General features: G+C 47.3%; 1 long non-coding RNA gene across 1 annotated transcript; it reads left to right on the forward strand.

The window, feature by feature from the left end:
* The first annotated feature begins 2,989 nt into the window (after positions 1-2,989).
* On the forward strand, positions 2,990-21,272 carry LOC150054895 (uncharacterized). Its single transcript, XR_016537671.1, has 3 exons — positions 2,990-3,067; positions 20,927-21,037; positions 21,157-21,272. It is a non-coding gene; the product is annotated as an uncharacterized LOC150054895 (long non-coding RNA).
* Positions 21,273-24,675: the final 3,403 nt, after the last annotated feature.

The following is a 24,675-nucleotide window of genomic DNA, read 5'->3' on the forward strand; positions in this document are numbered from 1 at the left end:
GTAGGTGTACTGCTTCTGTTGTCTTTCCTCTTGCATGGTCAGTGCATTCTTCCTGGCTCTTGCCAAGCCGAGGTTCAGTCTGCACGTGGATGTCGTGTTACAGCAGGATGTTTTTAAAGAGATGTCTTCCCCATTGCATTAATTTTGTCAAAAAATACTTGGACATATTTATAAATGAGTTTTTCTGGGATTTCCATTCTGTTCAGCCTTCCTTGTGCCAATATCAGAATTTTTTGATTCTGAATAATAAGCCTTAAGATTACAGAGTCCTCCCACTTTATTCTTGTTTAAAGATTATTTTAGCTGCTCTAGAGCCTTTGCGTTTCCCATAAAGTTTAGAATGAGCTTGTTTGTGTCCACAAAAACCTTGTTAGAATTTTGATAGTAATGACACTAAACCATTAGAAAGCATTCACACTTTTACTATGGTGAGTATTTCGACCTGTAGCCATGAAATACACCTGCCCATTTATTTTGAGCCTGGATTTCCTTCACTTGGATTTTTATAAGTTTCAGTATAAATCCTGTATTTGCTTTTCAAGTGTATGCTTAAGTAATTCATTGTCTTTGAAGCAACTGCAAATTATTGCTTTGTGGGTTTTATTCTTTAATTTTTGGTTTCCTTAGATTTGTTGTCAGTATGAAGAAAGGCAGCCGAGTTGTACATTACCATACTGTAAGCTCACAAACTGAATTCTTGTTGTGTAGATGAGAGCTCTGTGAACAGTCTTGTCACTCCTCTATCCTTCAGTACAACTGTGAGTGTGTATGGGTGTGATTTTTTTCCCTAGTCCTGGGGCTTGAACTCAGGGCCTGAGCACCATTGTTGGACTTTCTCAAGGCTAGAGCTCTACTAATTGAGCCAGAGCACCACTTCTGACTTTTTCTGTGTATGTGGTACCAAGAAATCAAACCCAGGTCTTTGTGCAGGTTAGGCAAGCACTCTACCACTAAGCCAAACTCCCAGCCCTTGTGTGTGTGATTTTAACATTACTTGGGTTTGAACTAAGGGCCTTAATGTTGACTTACTTGCTTGGCTAGTGTTCTACCATTTGGGCAGTGCCTCTCGTCTAGCTTTATGCCAGCTACTTTAGGTATGAAGTCTTGAGGACTTTTTCTATGTGGATTCGCTCCATCTCAAACTCCCAAGTACCTAGGATTATAGATGTGAGCTATTTGTGTATAGCTGAAATCTTTTCTTAAATCTTGTTTGAGAAATCATCTTTGATTTCCCTTTTTATGTCTGTTAGATAACTTAGCTAGTTAACTAGAAGCCAAAGGTGGAAATCACTGTCTCAGATTTTTTTAAGATACCATACCACTTCGTGTTTTCTAGCATTTAGTGTTGTTGAGGGAAAGTGTAATGCATTCTGGTTTCCTCTTTCGGAAGCTTGTCTGCACTTCTGTATTCCAAAACTGTAGTATTTCACATTGTTGTTCTCTGATGAAGTTTATCATTTGTAGTTTCAGAATCCCAATGACTTGTTAAATAGCAAAAGTTAGGCATACCTAGTATGATCCTTTCCCAGAAAAAACAACAACAACAACAACAAATTTTTATGAAAGGGGCTTATACTCCAGTAGGGGAGAAAGAACTAAAAGTGTATGATTACAATGACTTCTGGCCATGACAAGAACATGAATAGAAAATAAAAAATGAGTATCTTGAGCTGTTGGTGCTATGTTCAGATGCTTAGGGGAGATCAGGATTGCTGAGGTTGGAAGGTGGTGGGACAGGGGATTGGGGTGGAGGGGGAGGAGCCATGGGGCAGGGATGGTGGGGGCCAGAGAAAGGCAGACAGTGCCAGACAGAGGCTGGAGCAAATGGGAAGCTGAGCTCAGCCTGTGGGAGGACCGGCTGAGTGTGTGATCATGGATGGAGTAGCTAGAAATGATGAGTGTGAGCTCCTAGAAGCTGTGTTATTGGGGCTACAGACAGGGGCCAGAGGCCCTTGGAACACAGTCCCCAGAGTGATAAACCCTGCAGTGTGCTTTTCAGAGATCCCCTAGCTGCTCTGGAGGATGGGCTGCCAGGACCCCCTGGGCTGGGCCGCTGAGGAGGGTCTCTTCATAGTGTGTGGCAGTGATCCTGCGCTGTGGGCCAGAGCACTGTGCATCCAGTTCTGGGCGGCTGAGTTAGTTCCTTTTCAGTGGCTCTGCTTTTTGTGTTCCTAGTGCTCTTAGCTTCTCTTTTACGCATGAGAGACAATTGTTCTACCACGGAGCTATATCCCCAGCCCTCATTTTATTTTTATGGGGTGTTTTTATTCATTCTGTTTTTCAAAACTTGCATAGACATTAAAAAAAAAAAATCAAATCTTGGAGTGGTGAAGCCATGCTGAGTTGGGGAGGAGAGCTTGGGTTGGGGGCTCCTCTCCTGACGTTCTAGAGGAAAGCATCCCTGAGCTGCTGAGGGCAGGGGCAGCGGGAGTGTCTTCAGGACCTCCTTTGCTATGTAAGTCGGGTTTATTTAGCTCTTCCGTCCTTTCCTCACTAAAAACACCAGAAAGATTGCTCCACACAGATTGGATATGTTGGCAGATGGAAGGATTCCAGAAGTATTTACATGATTATTTTAGTTTTCCTAACAAGGGAGACTTGCTGTAGGTGTGTTTGAAGCTCGGGTGACATACAGAGCAGGGAGGAATGGGCAGAGGCTCCACAAGCAGTAGGTGTCCACATGCTGACCAGCATGCAGCACGGGACAGCTAGAACTCCTGGCATTGGCAGCAGATATTATCAGGGCTTGTGAATGGCCATTGAACAAGTGAGAAGCACCAGAGACCTGGAACGGGAAGACTTTGCTCATCTGCAAATCTCATTGCCCTTCCCTGTTGTGGAATTATTTAACTAGATGATGCCAAGCTCCGGCTGGCCTTCAGGAATTTTCTTTTCCACTCCCTCCCACTCTTGTGTATTTCCTTCCTGGTTCTTTGGAGAAGAAGCAGTGCACCTCCATGTAAACACGGCATTGGGCCTGGGGAAAGCACAGAGACTTTATGGTCCACAGTGGACCTCAGGGGATCACTGCTGCCGGCCGTGCTTCTCTGTCCCCTCCGTACTTCAGGTAAGTTTATGAGGAGACATGCAAGGCAGGCTTCGCAAGCTTACAGCTGCATTGTCCAGAGGTGGCAGGGTCTGCATGGTTTTTCTGTTGGCTAGTCAGCATACCTCAGCAGCCTGGTGAGGAATCTTTTCTCGTGATCTTTTTAGCCTTGAACCAGCCAGTGTCAAGATGAGGAAAACAGGAAATGAAATTAATCTGCTAGGCATCCATGCAAAGGGAGTGCCATCAGGGACTTGAGATCTGGCGGGAGACATTGGCCTGGTAGCAGATGGCGGGGAGAAGAGCAGAAGGCTGGAGTTCACCTGTGGGCCAGGTCAGCCGAAGGTGGGCAGGTGGAGACTGGCCAGCTTGCTCACTGTGCAAGCTGGAGGAGGAAGAGGAGGAGGAGGAGGAGGAGGAGGAGGAGGAGGAGGAGGAGGAGGAGGAGGAGGAGGAGGGGGAAGAAGTATTAACAGAGGAAATAGTCAAGCAGATCATGTAGTCTGGAGTGGAGGATAGGTGAGCCCCAGAGCGGGGAGATCAGTGTATGTATCTGAAAGTCTGTCATGTGAAAGAACAGGACTTTTCTGAGTCACCAGAGAAGGCAGAAGTAGGCCCAGTGAGGTAGAAGGTAAAGGGAGATGGCCCAACACAAAGTGATAGCAACTTCAGTCCAAATGGAGCCAGCAGAAGACCCCATGGGAGTGCAGGCTCCTGGGAACATCAAATGGAGATTGCTAACTACTTTGGTGTGAGATTCTTGGATGAGAACCCACATCTTTCTGTATTCCAGCTGCTGTGGTAGTGCTTTGTCATCTTCATAACAACCCAGGCAGGATGAGGATGAGGTGCTGTGATTTTCCTGGAATGTCAGGCTGAGAGATCACTTACCCGTTGCCCGGCTGCCCAGTTAATGAGCTGTACAGCAGCATCTAAGCTAGCCCTTCTCATTGTTACACCTGCAGCCACAGCCATTGCTGCAGCTTGGTGTCATGCTCAGCTCTTGATTCCATTAGTCAGCATGGACTCAGTCATGCGGCTGTGACAAGTAAACCACCAAATCTCAAGGGCTTAAAAATCACAAAGATGATGCTGTTGTGGTGGGTGTATGTCATACCTGGGGCCAGGAGCTTATTGTCTTATGAGACTGGTCAAGTGGAAAGCAGCGTGGTAGCTTACCTGATGCCTCTGATGAGAAGATTCTCTTGGATAATGGGCTACTGGGGGGAAGTGTTCTGGCTGTTTCCCAATTGGGAAATATTAGAAATTTGGAAAACAGTATAAAGTTACTACAAAGCTAAGAAATTCCAGTGAATGGCAAGTCTGAATGAGATTTGCCCCAGGCATGTGGGTGAGTAAGCTGAATTAGGCCCCATCCTCGAGATACCTCCAGAGGGCAGTTGTTTGTTCCTGTGTAGTTACAGACAGTTCCTTCCTGACCTGGTAAGGGAGGGCATCTCACCAAGGCCTCGCTCCTGTGTCACCTGCCCCGTCATTCCATAGCTCAGTCTGCTCTGCGAGTCTTCCCTTTTGATGATGTAGCTCTTATTATGGGGGCTTCTTCCAAGATCAGAAAACAGTTGGTACTGGTTTAATAACTTCTGTATGTGACTAAGTGACCAACCTAGATATCTTCTAGTGCATACACAACACACACACACACACACACACACACACACACACACACACACTCACACACACATAAAGTGGGTGGCTTTGTGTCTGCTGTAAGTTCTACTTCCTATGACCATAGGATCCTCATTTTGCTAGCCCTCCATCCAAGAGCCTTTGGGTGGTGGTTGTCCTCCAAGTACATAAGACAGTTACTGTCTTCTAGCTTGGTTCTTGATGTTCGGTGCGTACACCACAAATGATTTTCTGAGGGCACTAGAATCAATGACATGAAGTGATTTTTGTCTAGTGTTTATTTTTCTTTTGTGGTGCTGGCAATCAAACCCAGGGCCTAGACTTTCTGAACCTGTACTCTAGCATTGAGCCACATCCATAGCTATGAAATGATTCTTAAAGAATTATATTACTTTGAAAAAGATTTGATCTTGGAATGATAAACGGCCCATATTTGCAGAGTTGGGGCCACAGAGATCCCAAGCAAAATGAAGAGAGATGGTACAGATTATGGTAGTTGCCCATCTTATTTCAAAATCTGGTGGAATAGATGAAAATACACAGGATTTATTTCATTCAAATAACGTACTCTGTATGCTTTGAACCTAATTTAGACTTTTCGAGTCTTCATAATGGAAATTCAATGACAAAGGATAAAAAACAGTGGTTTGTCACATTACTTAAGTATGAAATGAATACTGAGATTCAAATCTTGATGATGTTTTCATGCTGTTTTTAGAGACTGCTTGATATGAAGCAGTGGGCGGAAGGATAGGGGATGTGAGGGCTTATAGAACTGAGGTGTTTTCTCTACAGCTGGAGCCAGCCTGTAGTGAGACACCCAAGCTGCTCAGAGATCAGCCTCTTCTCCAGCCCAAGTTTTCACTGCCAAGAGGAACAGCACACGCTCTGCCATAGCATCTCAGTAATTAGGCAATTTTTATGTACGAAGTGGTTTATAACACCACACCTCCATCATTCCGACCTTTCTTTCACTTACCTGCAGCGTGTGGTATTTTGGGAAGTGACTTTTCTGGATGAGTGACAGTTCCTGTGAAAAGCGTGGTGCCCTGGTGGCCCTCAAGAGCAGGGCCTCAGACCTCGTGCCACGGGACCTCTGTCTGTAATTCCCAGCCTAGAAATGCCAGTCCTTCCCTCCCATGCCCTGGCGCTCTGGGGTTTCGTTTTCAATAGTTCACAGCATGTAATTGTGGGAGCTGAGGTGGGCATCAGAGAGCCACCATTTTCTGCTTGGGGTGCTGCTGCTGGGCTGGGGTGCACGTGGGTTGCAGGTGGGGATGGTGGATGGGGAAGGCGGAGGGGGGGGCAGGTAAGTGGGGGAGGCTTGCAGCTCACACACTGGCCTTTCTGCTGCTCTTTGGTCTTGTAACCTGTCCAGAATCAGAATCATATTTCTTTAAAAGGATTTTTGTGAACCTTTTAAATGGAAACCGCTTGATGACTATGTAAGTATGGCTTTTTATTTTTATTTTTTATTTTTTTGCCAGTCCTGGGTCTTGAGCTCAGGGCCTGAGTACTGTCCTTGAGCTTTCTCAAGGCTAGAACTCTACCACTTGAGCCACCGCACCACTTCTGTCTTTTTTTCTATGTTTGTGGTACCTGGACCTTCGTGCATGCTAGGCAAGCACTCTACCACTAGGCCAAACTCCCAGCCCCTGTAGTACGGCTTTTAGCTGATAGTCTTTCTAAAACAGATGTTCTGCTTTCCATCTTAACGGTGTATTGTCTGTGGAAGTAAGCAAAGCCTCCTTCTACTCTTCCTTGTCCCCAAGCCAAATTTTGGGCAGCTCTCTCTGGCCTCGTACTGTGGGAACTTGATATGGAGCTAAGCATGTTTAGATGCAGGGGTGGAGACAGGGCCAGTGCCAGAATCCCTCGGGAGGAAGGGAGGGAGGGAGCACCTTAATGGATCTGCAGCCACCAGACACCTGTGCAGAGGGATCAGCGCCAGTGGCCCCCTCATGAGTCGTGAATTCCTTCACAAAGACGATGGCATGCAGAGGAGAGGTGGCCCACGTGGAAGGCTGTGGTGGGGGGTACTCTTCCTGCAAGAGCACACTGCTTTGTGCATGCACAGTGACGTGGCCAGCACCAACCTTCGAGGGTGGCTAATGCTTGGAAATAGTTCAGTTCTTTGGAGCCAAATCTAGCCACCAAATGCATAGTCGTGCTGAGGAATGTAGCTCTTGGGATCCAAAGCAATGTATTGCTATAAAAGCAAAGCCATTATATAGCTTTCAAATGGACTCCAGTGGCAATTCTAACAAGAATCCAAACGAGGTTGGAGTGCTGACAGCCCCGATGAAATGGCTGTGTGGCTTCTCAAATGGACATCAAGTGTGTTACTCTGTTGGACGGCCACAAGCACAGATCCATGGATGTCATGTGAAGGTCATGTGGACAGAGGTCAGTCCCAATGCAGTCCTGAAAAACTAATGCTCATCATTCTAACAGGGCCAACTTAGCTACATGCCCTAACCATGGGTGGACTTCTAGGCATCCTTCAAGAACCCCAATTTGACTTTTATCTCCTCTGTCCCTACAGAGAGGAGAGTTGCTCTCCTCTCTGCCCCATTTTTGTGTGTGTATGAGCATTATGTCGCCTTTCCCCACTGAATTGTTCTAATTTGCTCTTTATCTCCCTTTAGTCATCCCCACCATATTCTGGAAGTCAGGGCTGCCATATTTGTGTGTGAGAGCTTGTGGAAGTGCACTGAAGAATGAATTTTGTACATAATTGATCCAACGTGTGATTGCCGTCAGTTTGCACTGATCACTTGTCCTAAACCCACGAGGTCATGAAAAAAGGAGAGAAGAGGTGCAGAGACCGAGCCGTCGCGTGCCCAGTCGCACAACATCCACACAGACGGCATATGATTCCTGTGTGTTGGCTCTGGGGGGCCGGGTCACATGGTCGTGTGGTCCCATGTGGGGCTGGGCCCGTGAGGGGAGCCTCAGACCCGCAGGCCATGTTTCCTGCGGGGATCTGGGATTTGGCTCAGTCTTGCTAGAAATACTCCCCCTTAAGTGTGATGTGTAACAAGCAGTATTTGAAAGTCAATTACCAAAAGGAGACCACTGCAGAATAAAAGGGAACTAAGTGTGTAAAATTAGAAGGCTGCGTTGAACAGTCTTTCGTCTCAATTAGCTGCATTTCCTCGTCTTCTAGCAGCGGAGCCCAGCGTCAGCGGAGGGGAGCGTGGTCTGGCAGCACGCAGCACTGTTGCTTCTGATGGCCACAATTATGCAATAATCGTAACTGCTCATGGAGGGCTTGGAGAACTGCCTCCTCCCTGTAATCATGAGGGAGGAGGAAGGCTGGCGTTGATTCTGTGTGACTGTGTGAGAAGAGGCTAAGTGAATCCAGGCTCTCCGGCTGGCTCAGGGAGCTGCCATCGACTCTGGGCTCATGCAGGAATCTTGGACCACCCCTGCAGGAAGACCCATTTCCAGTCTGTGCTCTGCCCTGGATCCTCAGAATGGTCAGAGCCAAGCTGATTGTTGGTTCCTCATGCCTGTCATCTACTCAGAAGGCTGAGATCTGAGGATCATAGTTCAAAGCCAGCCCAGGCAGGGAATGTCTGTGAGATTCCTATCTGCAATTAATCACCAAAGAGCTGGAAGTGGAGTTGTAGTTTAAGTGTTAATCTTGAGTACAAAAGCTCAGGGATGGTACCCAGGTCCTGAGTTCAAGCCTGAGGATTGGCAAAACAAAAAACAATGACAACAGTAACCTCTCAGGGCCATTTGAGACAGAAACCTGTTCCTGGCATTGGCTTCTTCTCACAGAAAATGCCTGTGGGTTTCTTGTTGTCATCAAGAGGGTAAGAAGTGGGAGATTTTTATACCCACTGGAATTCCAACCTTCTATCACATCTGGCCCCTGGCAACGGCTTCCTGGATTCTCTTTAGTTTTCTTAGGAGTTTCTAAAATAATGACAATAAAGATTGTACCACACACACTCATGCATGCACGTGCGCACGTTCACACGCACACACAAATGCCATAGATTCTCCACTATCAAGAGGTACAGTCTGTTTCTATAGTTGGCTGATTCGTGCTAGATTTCAAGTTGTTTTTTTATTATAAAACAACTTAAAGTTGTATACATTTATGAAACTCAAAGTGAGGTTAAGAGTTTTGCTTTATTTTCAGTATTCGTGTTTGAACTTGGCTCTGCTCCAGCCCTTGTTACTCAGGTCAGTTTTGATGTAGGTTTTTGCTTTTTGCCTGGGGAAGGTTTGGATCACAATTGTCCTGTTCTTCCTTCCATACTGGTAATGACAGGTGACAGCCATGTGCCACCCCACCCAGCTTGTCCCTTAAGATGGGGTCTTTTTTCTTTGGTCTGGGGCTGGCCTGAAATGAAGATCCTCTCACTCCCAGGTTTCTCCTATGCAGCTGGAATGGCAGATGCCCATCATTATATCTATCAACCTATCTTAGCCTGCCTCAAGGTCAACTGACCTTGAACTCCTGATCACCTTCTGTGTAACTAGGATTACAGGCACCAGCTGTCAGAACCTGGCGTGATGCTATGGTTATGAGTGCAACATGGGATGATTTAAATCAGTTAATATGTCCATTTCTTCAGATTCTTAACGTTTTTTGTTAGGTTGAATATTGTAAATTTAGTCTCTTAGCAATTTTGAAATGTACAAATGCTCCCCTCTAACGGTATTCATCACCGTGGTATCTATCTAAAGCCATTTTCCCCCGAGGTTTTGCCTCTCCTGATGCCAGCTCCTTGTTCTCCCCGCCCACCCATGCCTCTGTAAACACCCTTCTAACCTCTGCTCTGAGCTCAACTGGTTCCGAGCCCCATAGAACTGAGAAGGTGAGAAATTTGTCTTACTGTGTCTTGTCTGTTTCATTTAACATGGTTGTCTAATCCCATCCATGTGGCAAATGGCAGAATTTCATTCTCTTTTGTTGTTCACTCACATTGTTTTAAATGTGTGTTAAATTAATCCACACCACTACTCTTAACCTTGTACTTTCATCTTTCTTGCCCCTACCTGGTGCTCTACCACTTGGGCCATCCCTCTAATCTGGCATTTTACTGGTTAACTGGAAATAAGAGGTCCTTAGACTTCTCTGTCCAGCATGGCATCAACCTCCCCCATCCTCTCAGTCTCTGCGGAGTAGCTTGGGGATCGTAGGCGAGTTACTTCTGGTCCATGAATGTGGGATGCCTGCTCACTTATTGGTGTTTTCTTTCATCCCTGTTGTATAGTTATAACCGTTTAATTTTCTTGTAGCGTCTGTACATGGGATTGTTTTCTTCGTTTCTTTCTTCAGATACTTTACTGTTAGTATATAGAAATGCTACTTACTTACATGCATTGATTTTGTATCTCCCAGCTTTACTGGATTCATTCATCAGTTCTAACAGCTTTTGTGGTGAGGGCTTTAGGGGATTTCTCTATATAGGATCTTGTTGTTGGCAATGGACAGTTTAACTTCTTCCTGTCCATTTGCATCTCCTTCTTTCTCTTGCTTAAGTGATGTGCCTGGTCTTCAGTGGATTAGACTGGTGAGAGCCTCGCTGCTGGGTTTATGGCTTTCACATCCTTTCCACCATGCCACGCTGGTGCTTGAGTAGAAGGCCCATGCTCCTACAGGGCCCATCTGACTCCTGTCTTGCACATAAGTAGACACTGACCACAGGCACCAGAGCCGCCCCTCTGAGCCCTGGCCCAGCATGCAGCAGTGCTCTGTTCGTGGGTGGCCAGGTGGGTGGGGCCTTGTCTGTCACTGGAGGTCCAACAGCCCTCCACAGAGCTGCATGTCACACTGTATCCGGGACCTTAACCTTACTTCAGCTGCTTGGCTGTTGTTTGAGAGTGGTTCTTTCTGTGCCCTGGTTTCTCCGTGGCAGCTCCTATTTCCTAAGCATCAAGGGGAGAGTTGCCCCCACCAACGAACCCCAGACAGAGGAATGAAGCTGAAGCATGGTGGGGCCCAGCCCAGCTGCTGGTGGTTAACATGGGCCCTTTCCAAGCTGTGAGGTGGTAGAGAGTGGCAGTCCTGCCCTTGGCAAAACAGCCAGGATTCCTGTGTCTTTAAGAGTTGTGTGAACAGAAGAGATCACAGCCCTCACCGGAGCCTGCAGGCCTGTCCCCATGGCAGAGAAGGGTTCCGGGCTCTCCAGGACCCTCCAGGCTCACTGCTGCTGTGGGAGAAGCAGCTTTTCTGAGGCCACCATTCAGGACGGGAGAGCTATCCTCACTCCAACTCCAGTGTGCGGTAGTTGCCTCGTTGGCACAAGCAGGCCTTCTTCCCCGAGCCGTGGATCTGTTCATTCTCTTTCTACCATGAAGGACACAAAGCTGGATAACTCAGAAAGAACAGAAGTTTATTCAGCTCCCAGCTTCAGGGACTGTAAGTCCCAAGTGGGTGAGCCTGGTCATCTACGGATGGACCTCAGAGCACATGGCAGACAGTGTCACAGTGCTGGGTGGGACGTCAGGATGGGGTGGGGGGGAGTACTCCCTGGTAAGATGGGAAGCTGTCACAGGGTGGGGGGGCAAACACCACAACTCGACTTTGCTTCCTCAAGAAGCCAGAGTGTTGCTGGAGTCTAGCATACCTGCTGTTTGCTTGGGTAGTGTTATACAGAGAAATTCATTCACATTTCAAAGAGGAAAAGAGTTATCAAAGATACACATGAAGACATGGCTTAGAATAAAAAAGAAAAAGTAATGAATAGCTTTCCACATAATAGTGACTTAAAGCCAGATAGTCTTCAGCTATGGTTCTGAGGTCAAATAGAGGGTGATTGTAAGACTGATAAGATCGCCGTCCTTTCTTGCATGAGAGTTGTGCTATTTTATCAAGTTGGCAGGGTCGCGAAACAGTGACCACACATGGCCCATGTGTCTCATGTCGGGCTTGGCCCGTCTCCTAAGGAAAAGTGGAGTGGTTATGACCCTGGGATGTTTGTATCGGAGTTGGCTTCTAGAACGTTCTTCTCACTTCTACAGCAGGACTTATTGGAGGAGGGTTGGGAATCCTGGCCCGGCTTAGAAGCCCTGAGCATGGGGTGGCACTCGGGTGATTGGATGGTGTCCTTATTACAGAGCACACTGGGGATGGCATGCATGGAGGAGCAGCCATACGAGGCTGAGGCCGGCTACCACTGTCCGAGGGAGGCTTGGGAGGAACCAACTCTGCCGGCACCTTCACCTTGGCCTTGCAGCTCAGGAACCACAAACAAATACATCCCTGTCCTTACAGCCCCATGATTTGTGTTTTCTGTATAGCAGCCTGAGGAAGCTAGTACAGATAATCACCAGATGGTCCTGAGCCATTCTTTCGTGGAGGTACTTGTTACTCAGCGTGAACAACCAGTACAGAATGTCTAGTGTAAGGAAGTTAAGAAGGGAACTCTGGACTTGGGGAGGTTATACTCCTAGTTCTGCCACCACCTTGCTTAATGGGCCGTGCCATCTTTATCTGTACCACGGGCAGGTCATATGACTTCTAAAGTCTTCCGCAGCTTCCTGGAGAACTTTTTGGATTAGTTTTGGGAACAGGTTCATCCCACAAAAAGACTGTCACAGCCATGTTGGGGGGCAGAGACCTTTGCTGATTCTGAGCAACTGAATAATAGCTTAAGAAGCTCATTCTTTTTTTTTGTCAGTTGTGGGGCTTGACCTCTGGGCTTGGGTGTTGTCCGTGAGCTCTTCAGCTCAAGGCTACTGCCCTTGAGCCACAGCGCCATTTCTGGTTTTCTGGTGGTTCACTGGAGATAAGAGTCTCAGCGAGTTTTTAGTGCCTGGGATAGCTTTGAACCGCGATCCTTAGATCTCAGCCTCCTGAGTAGCTAGGATTACAGGTGTGAGCCACTGCTCCCGGCTAAATTAGAAGCTCATTCTTAATGTCAGAATCAGCGTGGTTTATATACTTTATCTTCACACTAACTTCACAGAAAAGGAGTGGTTCCTTCATTTTTGGCAGTGCTGGGTTTTGAACACAGGGCTTTGCATTTACTAGGCAGGCCCTCTACTACTTAAGTTCCCCCTGCCCTCAACTATTTTGGTTCTGATTGTGAGACAGGGTCTCACTTTTTGCTGGGGTTGGCCTGGATGTGCATCTTCCTAAATGATGCTTCTTGCTGTAGCTGGGGTGAGAGGCGTGTACTACCGTGCCCAATTTTTCCTGTTGGGACGGGGTCTCACAAACTTTCTTTGTCTGAACTGGCCTGAACTCTGAGCCTCCTGATCTCAGCCTCCTGTGTGGCTGGAATGCCAGGTGCATATATGGTGGCCAGCTATTGGTGGAGCTGGGGGTCTTGTAAGCTTTTCTGTCAGGGTTGGCCAGCAACCAAAATTCTCCTCATCTCAGTTTCCCACATAGCTAGGATTGCGGGAGTGAGCCATGCGTATCAGGTCAGAAGGAGTGTCTTATAGCTAAGACATCTGAACAGAGACAGAAAAAGACTTACCCAAGATGACAGCTGGTGGTGTGGGGCTTCAAACCACAGCCTGTGTAGCCACCTTCCAGGCCTGTTTCCTGCAGGTCTTCAGGGCAAAGGCCAATGAGCCTCACCTGTCACAGCCCAAGTCTGCCCACCAGGGGTCATCACCTTCATCCTTGGGCAGAGGATAGCCCTGCTGTAACTCGAGGTAGAGCAGCAGAACACAGGCTTGCATTGTGTCTTCAGTAAGAACAGACCGGGGGCATGTGTGAGAGGCCGAGGGGGTGGGGAGGGGGGTTGGTGATTACATCTGCCCTTAAGGTCCTGGGAGGGCTCAGCCCAGGACAGATGGCAGACTGCTGTCACTTGATCCAGAATTAAGCCAAGGCCAAGTTCAGGTTTCGAGGCTGTAGTTCAAGTTTCCACCCAGCTGTCAGGAAAATGAGCTTCTCAACAAATGGGCTCCCCTGTCACTTCACCCTCCTTGCCTAATTTTGCAAACAGCTCTTGTATTTGATGGCTTCTTTGTTGATTTTGAGTGGGGTCTGGGGGAGAGAGGCTGTTGAGCTATACCAAGTGCCACCCCTGTGCCACTTCCTCCAGGGAGGGAGGCCAAAGGACTGGGCAAGAATCCCAGCCATACAGTTCTGACCCTGTATGATTTACAGCCCAATAGCAAGCATTCATTTCATCCCAGTTCTTTCCCCCACTCCATTTCTTCTTCCCCTCAACAGGCCTTTATTGAGTGCCTGCTGTGTGTTCAAGCTTTCTTCTGGGTGCTGCGTCTTTTAGCATACATGGATGAAGGGGACCAACAATTCTCTCGAGTGGGAGTCGCAGGCAAAGAAAGAATGGTAGCTACTATAAAAAAAAGAAAATGAACAGGAGTGATGGGGGGGATGTCTTCTGTGAGGTTCTTTCAGAATACGATTCTATTCCCAAATTACTTGCCGATTTTAACAAGAAAGCGTCTAGTAATTTTCTTCACCTCGATCGGGAAGGCTCTTCTTCCCTTTCTACACCTGTTCCTCCACTGTTCAATTACACAAAGTATCTTGAACACTGAGTTCAGCCAGATTCCTTAGGAGGAGGAGAAACGGTGCTGTAAGCGTGCGTGATGTGTTTGCATTATGGAATAATTATACATAATTGCTCTGCCTTGTAAATAAGTATAAAACATTTACCAGTCGACACTGGAGCATCCGCAAGCCCACCTTCTCCCACGGAGGAGTCGCTGGTGGGAGAGGCACCCGCCATCTTTACAAGTGGCTGGGGACAGTTGTGATCCAGAGGCAAACCTATGAGCCTCACTGTGGCCTGCAGAATGAATGCCATCTCCCGGGCATGTAGCCTGAAGCCCCGCTCTCACACTGTCCCACCATCCACGAGTGGCGTGGCCGTAGTGCTTCAGGAAAGGCTGTCACAAGTTACTGCTTTGTGAGGACTGACTGTGTGCCATCTGCACTCCGCAGGATGTTCTGCACGTTATTGCTCTCGTCCTGCAGGGTTTGTTGTTCTGTGTATAAGAAATGGGATGCAGGGCCTTGAAGGTGCTAAACACGCACTCTACCACCGAGCTACACCCCAGCTTCTCAATTTCCTTTGAGGGTGACTTAAAAAAATGTTTGTGGGCTATGGATATTCTAAGTCTTTCTCCTTGAGTTGTTTTTGTATTATTCTTATTGATTTCTAGGTGTTGTTTACATGCCTTGCTTCTTTTCTTTTGCTAGTTATATAGGTGGCAAAAACAGCCATCCCTCTGTACCAGGGGTACCAAATCCTCCGACATGCCCTTACAGAGTATGCAATGGTGTTTGTGTCTAACCCTCACACATGCTTCCATATGCTTTAAACTATCATGTGTAATACCTACGGTAATACCAATTCTGTGTAAGTAGTTGCTATTCTGTATTTCTTGGTGTATAATTACAGGGAAAGTCTGTCCTTGTTGAGTAGAGAGGCTTTGGAGGAGGGGGGGCGGTGTTTGGACTCAAGGCCTCCAACTTTCCAGGCAAGCTTTCTAGCACTTGAGCCACTCTCCCAACCTCCAGTCTGGATAGGTTAGTGTTGAAAGAGAGTCTCACTTCATGCCCTGGCCAGCCTGGACTGTGATTCCCCTACTTATACATCCTTCCATCGCAAGGCATGGCACATAGCTGCCATGACACCCAGCTGTTGCCTGAGATGGAGCCTTGTTAACTATTTTTGCTTGGGCTGGCCTTTACTGTTGATCTCCCAATCTCTGCTGTCCAGTAGCTGGGATTACAGATATGAGCCACAGCTGCCAGCTTCTCTCCCCCTCCCCTTCCCCAGAGTATTTTTGACTCCTGGTTGGAGAGGCCCACAGATCTTGAAGAGTAACTGTGCTTTCACTGACAAATGGCAATTTCAGATTTGGGTGCAGGTTGGGCCATGCTCCATGCCCTTGCCCTGTGACAAGTTGTCTTTGTGCCAACCCCTCCTGGGGAAGCTTCTCTCTGCCTGGAGGAGAAGTGCACTGGGCCTCCCTTGACACCCAAGGCTTTTACTTTTCTCTGCACAGGTTCTTCCTGCTGGCTCATTCTGATTTGGGGGTTTTGTTTCTTTCCTTTTCCCTGGGTAGGGAAGGCACCCAGCTCATTTTCCTCTATGGCTCATCAAACTCAATGCCCCTTTACCTGAATGCCTGCCATCTTCCCTGCATCCTTCCTCTTCCCCCTAGACCCTCAGGTACTGCCTCAACAGTGTCCACACAGCTGCCCCCAGCTCTGGTGGCCCCGAGAGGTTTTCTGCATGTTGTGATTTGTCATCATTTTCATCCTGGCTCTGTGCTTGTTTTATGAGGCAGGACAGGAAGATCTTGTCCAGAGGAAAGATTTGGGGATGCAGCTCATACTTGTTCTGTGTCCCCAGCAGCCACACCAGGGCCTCAGTGGCCAGCCATGCATGGAGCTCTGTAAACCCCAGGGCCTCCCTTGTTGCCTAGGAGAGTGAGGGGGAGCAGGAGGATTCTGAAGTCGGGGCCTCCTTGGAGTTGGCAGCTTCCCTTCTCTGGGGCAGGCTGGTGTCAGGGAGGGGGTGACAGGAGGAGAGGGGCTGGCTGGGGACACATTTGCATGAGAACTGCACTTGAGGGGGACATGAGCGTGGGGAACAGTTGTCCAACTGGAGGTCTGGGGTTTGTTTGCAGCACATTCTCGCTGATTTCCCCAAACACTTGAAATTAATTAGGTGGACCGGAGCCTCTGTGAGGCTTGCTCTTAGCTGGAGTCTCACCCCTGCGAGAGCTAGGTTTGGCACAGGATCTCTCGCCCACCCTGGCCTGCTGTGCCGGTAGGGAGTGCTCCCACACAAGCCAATGTGCCATCTCTGCACGCCTGCCAAGCGTGCCCATGCTGGACCACGGGGCTCTGGTCCCTCAGGGCAGAGAGGATGAGGCTACATGCCACAGTCATCCGGTGGAGAGGCCTGTCCCCTCTGCAGGTGGTCTGGGCATGGAGGTGGCTCCCACCTTGTAGGTTGAGTGACCCCAGGCTGAGAGGTGAGGCAGCGCTCAGCAGGCTCTGTAGTCCCCAGTTTAACGCCCGGTCTTCCTGGTCAGTTAATGACCTCTCTAAGCCAGAGTACGGTCTGGCCAGGGGAAGTCTCTGCCTACAGGAATGGGACCAGCTTAGGTGTGTGGAAGCATAGTTGATCTCAAGGCTTTCTCAAAGCCAGTAGAGAGACCAAGAGACTTTGCCTTGCTGGGGCATGCTCCTGGTGGTGGTGGTGGTGTGTGTGTGTGTGTGTGTGTGTGTGTGTGCGCGATTTCCCACATCGGTATGCAGAGATCTCAGTGACAGTACCAATTATTGAAGATGAATAGCAATGTTTACATGAATGCTTTTGAAACAGGTCTCCCTATGTAGCCCTGGTTTATCTTAAGCTTTCAACTCTTCTACCTCTACGTCACTGAATGCTTGGGTTATAGGCATGCACCACTGAACCAACTTAAAAAAAATAGAGCATTCATTATCTTTTGAATAGATCATGGTAAGATATTCCAAAGACAAGAAAGGGTAGCAGTGAAAATTGCCCTGTGCATCCCTGTGTCTCAGCCATTCATTCTCTTCCTGAAATGCCCAGTGGTGCAGCTTCCATTGTCCTGTGTGTCTGACCCATTTTTACAAAGACACAGTGTGTATACCCCACATCCTATCCCAATATGCTTTCTTCCCTTCAGGATGTTTGCCGTTATCTCATACTGACATGTAAGTGCATTTGCTTTATGACTGTAGTGTGAATTGATGGGTATAACATAGTTAACTATTGATGGGTGTCGCAGAGTTAATTAACTATTGATGGGTGTCGTACAGTTAATGAATTACATCCCCACTGGTGGTCATTTAGTCTGCTCCTGATGTTTTCATAGCCTGGACATTTCATGGAAGGTTCACCTCACTTATGTCATCCAGTTTGGGGGAGCTTGGGTCTGACATTTCTCCCCACGCTTCCTGGCAGTCGAATAGGGTTACATGACTAGATTGAACGTGAGTAGGATCAAGGGGAGGGCCCTAGGATTCTCCATTCTCTCCTCTTCTACCATGTCAGCTGAAGAGATAGAATGGTCTAGGTGGTAAAAGTGCCAGATGGTGAGCCTCTATCAGCCTGAGTCCCAGAGGGCCTGTATGGAGTTAAGTCTCAGGCAGACCCACAGTGGACATTTGCAAAAAAGCATACTGGCATTGCTCAGCCACTAGGAATTGGGAATGCTTCCTTAAGAGACCTACCTAAAACATAGTGAGAATCATTATGGGGATATTTGTGGCACTGAGTTTAATATGCGACTTCTAAATGAATGGTTTGGGGGCATCCACAGAGCTGGGGTGCTGTGGATGTGGGCGGGAGTTCTTAGCAGACCCACTGTGAGACCCAGATGGTGTGTGACCCAGAGCTCCTCACCAGGCTTGCCTCGCCACATGCTGGCCTGAGCAGCTAGACTCAGCTTCTCCCTTCCCCCTCTCTCGGTCCTGAGGAAACACCTTGAAATCCAGACTCTTACAGTCAGAGTCACAGGGAAGTGACATAACTCAGATCTGATCTTAGATGTTCATCCATAAAGGATTCAGGAACTTATGAAACATTCATAATGTAAGATGCCATTAAAGGGGGTATCAGAGATAAAAGAAAATGTCCGTGGTGTGTTTATTAGGAAGAAAGCAAATGTGATGACAAGCTAATTTAAAAGTATGATCCTGTTGGAAATGATAGTTCTACTGGCTGCTCAGAAGAGGCTGAGATCTGAGGATCGCCGTTTGAAGCCAGCGCAGGCACATAAATGTGAGACATGCTCATCTCCAGCTAGCCAGTAAAAAGTCAGAATAGGAAGTGTGTTTCAAGTGGGAGAATGCCAGTTAGAATCTTTTACCCTTTCTGTGTCATCTGCCTTGTGTGCAGAGGGCTCTAACCTGTTTCTAAGACATCTCTGTGTTCCTGGTGGTGCATCACTCCCTTCCAAGCTCCTCGTTCCTCTGCTTTGCTGTCCCAGCCTGTGGCTGAGAAACCTGCGGAATTTCTTTCTACTTGATGAATCCAATGGGCTGACACCACTTCTGACACCTCTGCAGTCTGCCCACATCTCAGCATTTTGTCTCAGTATCATGATGTCATCCACAAATGTTTGCAAGGCAAACCTTCCTGGTTGCTCGGCTCCTACCTCCTCTGGCTCCATACACTGCATGTGGGGAAGCCAGGGGACCATGCAGTGCAGGCCTTGTCACTCCTGGTGCCCAGCGGGACCCCTGACTTCCCCAGGATCTTCCCCAGCCAGACCTGTGAGCCATCAACTCACAACTCACCTCTGCTTACCTAGTTTTCCAAATACCTTTCCATTGCCATCCGCCCACCTATCCATATTCAATCTGACCACCTGTCCACCCCCCATCTGTCCACGTTTCCATCCTCCATTTGTCTACCTATCCGTAGTCAGTCCGTTCATCTTTCTATCCCCCATCCACCTATGTTTCCATCATCGTCCATCCACTCATCCATCCCCCATTTATTTAGTAAAATCCACCCGAATGTCTTCATGCAGCCGAGCGGCTTGGGCATAAATCATCACTGTTCTGATGGGGATGGAGTGCATTCCAGAGCCCTCATCTGGGACATTAATGACAAGCAGAATGAAAGAAAACAAAACAATACAGACTCCATCTCCCATTGCTAATGTTTCCAATTTTTGTGGTCTCTTGAGTTAATTTTTCATAATTATCTCTTTTCTGCCTACAACCCCCACCACACACACACACACACACACACACACACACACACACACACACACACACACACACACACACACACACACCCTGTTTTGCTTTCTGCTTGAGGTAAAAATTCTAGTCATTTGCCATGGGGACCAGGAGGGGTCCACACTCTCTCTGAGCCTTCGTGGAATGTCTCTCACAGCCTCCATTTCTCTCAAATGCTCATGGAAATATTTGTGCAAACATCACAGGGACCACCATTTCGTTCTGAGGTGGCATTTCTTTGATCGTGGAGGAATTCATGGAATAAATATAGAAACCAATCATGAGGCTAAAAGGAGAGACCACAAAGAAAGCCTTTAATTTTAAATCCTCCACAGCAAAAGAATCAGGAAGATTTTAATTCCTCTTTTCTGCTTTTCCTAAATTCAGAACAGGTCTTTGTCCTTGTGTTGTTCATTTAGAAGCTTCTTTATTATTTATTTATTTTAATGATGGAGTCCCATCCGAGGAAGCGCCTAGCTCTAATGAGAATGGGGCTCCGAAATGCTTCCAGCATTCGCCCTCAGTCCCGTGCATCCCCAGGCTGGCTGGCATGCATATGCCTCATTACGGACACATGCCCTGTCATGTGTTATTCTCACTTAGTGACAATTTGTCACTGTCACCCTTGACATGTCACTCCTCGGCAGACGGATTTGACTCCCGTGCCAAGTCTGACACTAGGATGAGAGGCAGGCGTAATCTGAATTGAAATAGCGGGTTGAGAGTGGCTAATTTCACTCTGACATAATTCTAATATCACGTAAAGAGAGAGAAGTGCAGTATTTAAAGGAATTTTCTTTCTTAAAAAAAAAAAAGACTCCTCACTCCACCCACCCCCATATTATCTCTTCTTCTGAGCCAGAGTATTCAATTATTCTTTAGGATAATGCTTTTATTTTTGAAGGATTAAGTTTTGCATTTTAATAACATGCATTTTCAATTAAGTGCACTAAAATCCATGGATAGAACTATTACTTAAACTATAAGTAATGGTTGAATGTAAAAAATTAGGAAACATTGTGCTTTAGATAAATTACATTTAAATTACTTCTTATTATAAATGGGATAGAAAATGGATTTTTTAGCTTTGGCTGGCCAAAGAGCCAACATTTGTATCTACTTCATTTGTTTAAATGTATTTCAAGCCAGATTGAAATCCATAAGGCCTGACATTAATTGAACACTGCCACATCAGTGTACCCAAGTTTCATAAACCACGGAGGAGTGAGTTTTTACTGGCTCCAGAGAGAAATGTTCCAACCCTCTTGCACAAAAATGGTATTGTTTATGTCACGAGTCTTTAAGCCATCATTAAGTGGTATAAATCTTAATAAAACGCATTTAAACAGACCATATGCAGGATATGGCTGTATTTTCAGGGAATTTCATTTTTTTCTCCACTAAAGAGATGATTATATTTTTCTCCCCTATGGGAAGAGATTCTTTGGTACAGTCTTTTTGCAGGAAAACATTATTTTTCTTTTGTGAAGGCATGAGACTGAGAAGCAAGGCTCATGTACATTTTCTCTCTCTCCCTTTCTCAGGGAAAGAGTGGAGACAAAGGAAAAAAAAAGAAAACAACACAATTCCATGTTTGTCCTGAGAAGGAGGATAGATTTGGACAAATCTGTGTAGTTTCTGCAAGGGAGCCAGAGGTATTTGGCTTTACTTTCATGGAGCCCAAATCCAGTGTGTTCCTTTGTAAGTATGTTGGGAACAGGTGGCTTAGTCTGAATTCCTCAGTTATTGACAGAGGTCTCTCCTTCCTGAGTAGGCCATCTAAGAACCAGAGATGTGCTTTGACTCACTGTGGATCCATACAAGCAGATAGACAGAAATTCAGCATTCAGTGGCATCAGGATACCATGACCCAAATGTGAGCACCTTTAACTGAGCTAGCACCTGCCATATGCTGGACTCCAGATGCTGTGGGGACACTGCAGGGACAGAGGTAAGAATTGTTGGTCACTGTAGGTGGTGCATTCACAGGTGATAGATGCCAGAGCCATACAGATATGATGGGTACCTGAGACTACCTGTTCTTTTTTTTTTATTTTAACTGATTCACACATTCAAGGAGTTCTTGGAAGACATAGTCCCATGGACCTGGCCCACTGGGCTCCCAGTCAGGCTTTCAGTGGAGTGGTGGCATTAGAAGGATGGAAATTGATTCCTGGCCACCAAAAGGCCTGGTGTCCACTGCTCAGATGGTGGCCATGCTGGCCTTTTCCAGGGAGGATAGAGCAGTGACTTCAGACCAATTTAGTCTGCTCTCAAGGGCAGGCCTGAGAGTCAGATGCCACTCTGTTTTGACAGCCTGGGTTAATTGGGGCGCCTCTGAGACAAAGCAATGTGGGCTCTCTGTTGTTCAGTAGTCCATTAGGCAGGGATTTAGGGTAATATGGTCCTAGGAGTCTCTGGAGGGAAAACTCATTAATGGGACAGCAAATTCCAATTAGTGGCACAACCCAAAAGGACCAAGGTGCAAAAAAAACAAGGTGCTTGGCTCTTCTCCCAAAGGGGCTCGCATTACCCAGCTGCCTGCCTCTACTGCACAGTGTTCTCGCCAACATCACAAGTATTTCCTGGGAAAACCTGACTTTGCCATATACCTTGCCAACCAGAAGGGGGAAAAGATATATGCCAGGCGCCAGTACCAGATCTATAATTCTAGCTACCCAGGGTACTGAGGTCTGAGGATTCAGGTTTGTAGTCAGCCTGAGCAGTCTGATCCAAAAGACCTGATGCTATTAACCACCAAAAAGGTGGAAGTAGACCCATGACTCAAGTGATAGAGCACCATCCTTGAGTGAAAAACCAAGGGAACTGTCCTTAGGCCCTGAGTTCAAGCACTATTAGTGGAATATCTTCCCTCCCCCAACAGCCAACTGTTAGAAGAAAACCACAAAGGCTGCTTGCTTTCATGTGAGGCCATTTCCCCCATGGACACAGAACAAAAGACATTTAGGTGTGGCCAAGAACTGGGCTTCTTGTGGGAAGCCTGCATTTGCTTTAGTTCAGGTGCACCATCTGAAGACCCTGCATGTTAGCTACTGCTGCCTCTGGCTTCTGAAGGAGATCCTGGCCCCTTCCCACTAGGAGTTATGTGGCAGAGATGTGTGTGTCTGTGTTGGCCAAAAGTTGACCTCAGACTTTGGCCTTGACCTCAATATCTCAATATCTGCCTTTGAGTTTTGTCAGTTAGCTATTCTGAGGGCCACGTGCCCATTCATCAGAACATGAACGTGTTTTGGTACAGGCGTTCAGTGCACGTGTGAACACACACAGTCACATGTACACATAGACACACACAGAGCCACATGCTGATAACGACCGTGTTCAACTGGGAAACCTTGGGTTCCCATCTCACCCGTGCTGTGCAGTGTCCTCCCTGAGCCCCCTTCTTCCCATTTGCAAAGCAAGGAGGCAGGACTGCCTGTCCCCAAGGTGTCATTGCGAGCCAGACCATCTGTTCTATGAGCGAATGCTGGAGTCTGGGTTAAAATGGGTGATGTGTTAAAGCCAGTCTCCTCACACTCAGAGGGCAGAGGTCTCTCAGCTGCATGGTGGTACACTTGGAGACAAGATACAGGGGGCTGTGTGCTGATGGGTGAGCACACGTTCTTGGCTGTTGATGGGAGGAGAACTGTTTCTGTCCACATCTTAACGTGACTGTCTGTGTCATCCGGCTGAGATAATGGGTAGACAGTATTACCATGACATTCTGAAACGATGTTTAGGGTGGCAGCAGGAAAAGAAGATTAATTCCATTCATTGACAAGCTTGTCAATTTATTCGTATTGACTCTGGGATGGCCAGACCACCGTCACCTAACTATAAAATACATCAGTATGAATATCATGTTGAGCCACTGGGCGCTGTTGGGAGCTGAGACCTAGGGGGCTGGTGTTCTGGTTTTGTTTTTTAGATCAGACACTTCTCTACACATATAAAATTGGGTGTGCTTATATTTATGTTTTATATTAAAAGCCACCAAGGGCATCTTGTGTAAGTCATCTCTGACTGCCCTCATCCCCCACTGGTCACTAAGCCCTGCCAGTTCTGTTTCATAATACAGCTGTATGGTGGCCTTTCTTCCTCGCATGCTTCCTGTGTTCTGATTTAGCACATTGTTGCTTTTGCTTGGGTTCTTGAAAAATCTCTCCCTTCAAGGGCTTCTTTTCTCCCCTCCCAGCACTCTTGTTGGTGCCATTCTTCACTCTAGAATATTCTGTGGCTCCTTCATACCTTCTCATTAAAGTCTATGGTACAAAGACCACATGGATTGGACTTAACCTATGGCCCTATGTTTTCTCCTTTTACAAGATGGTAGTTCAACACTCAGATCTCCCCTGGAGTTGGTGCATTAGGGGTTCTCCTGTTCCCTTGTAGATCCAGATTCCATGGTCACAGAAGACTATTTTCAGGGGTCACTGTGATCTGGTGGCGTAGATCTACAGACATGCCTACTGGTCTGGCCAGGACCCCTCCCCACTTCCTCTGCATGATGTGACCTGGCTCTCTGCCCCATCAGCCCATCTCCCTGCTGAAATGCACCATGGGAGGAGCTTTGGGGCCACCCTAGCTGCAGTCCCCAGACCCCAGCCCTCTGCATAGACTTATTACAGCTTTCACAGCAGCAGCACCTTCCTGATCTTGCTTCCTGTCTTACTCCTCTGATAAGCAGCCAGGAGATTAAGTGGCATTTATTGTTTTTATGGTTTTTTTTTGTCAGTCCTGGTCTTGAACTCAGGGCCTGGATGCTGTCCCTCAGCCTCTCTGCTATACCTCCTGAGTCACAGTGCCACTTCCGGCTTTTTCTGAGTAGTTAATTGGAGGTAAGAGTCTCATGGACTTTCCTGCCTCGGCTGGCTTCTAACTGTGACCCCTAAATCTTGGCCTCCTGAGCAGTTAGGATTTCAGGTGTGAGCCACTCATGCCTGGCAATTTTTTAAATTGCTGTTAGTAATCACTCACATCTTTGTGACAGTTTATAGCATTTCCAACACATTTGCAGTTCTCTTTATTCATTTAACTAAGGTCACAGAGTCAGAACACTGAGAAGACAGTGGGTGGGGAAGGGGTCACTTGTAACAACTGGCTTTGTGTGGGTTCTGTGCCCATCATGCTTTGTACTGAGCCTGGCACACAGTGGGCTCTGTGATCAGAATGCTAGCTGCCTACATGTCCTGCCTCCAGTGTTTACTGGAGGCCATGTTACTTGTCTATCATGTAAAGAGGGCACGCCACCAGTTGCACCCCATGGGACAGAGAGTGTGGCATCCACAAAGTG

Source organism: Megascapheus bottae, chromosome 14 (assembly GCF_031878675.1).
Source record: "Megascapheus bottae isolate mThoBot1 chromosome 14, mThoBot2.hap1, whole genome shotgun sequence".
In the NCBI taxonomy this organism is placed as follows: Eukaryota; Metazoa; Chordata; class Mammalia; order Rodentia; family Geomyidae; genus Megascapheus; species Megascapheus bottae.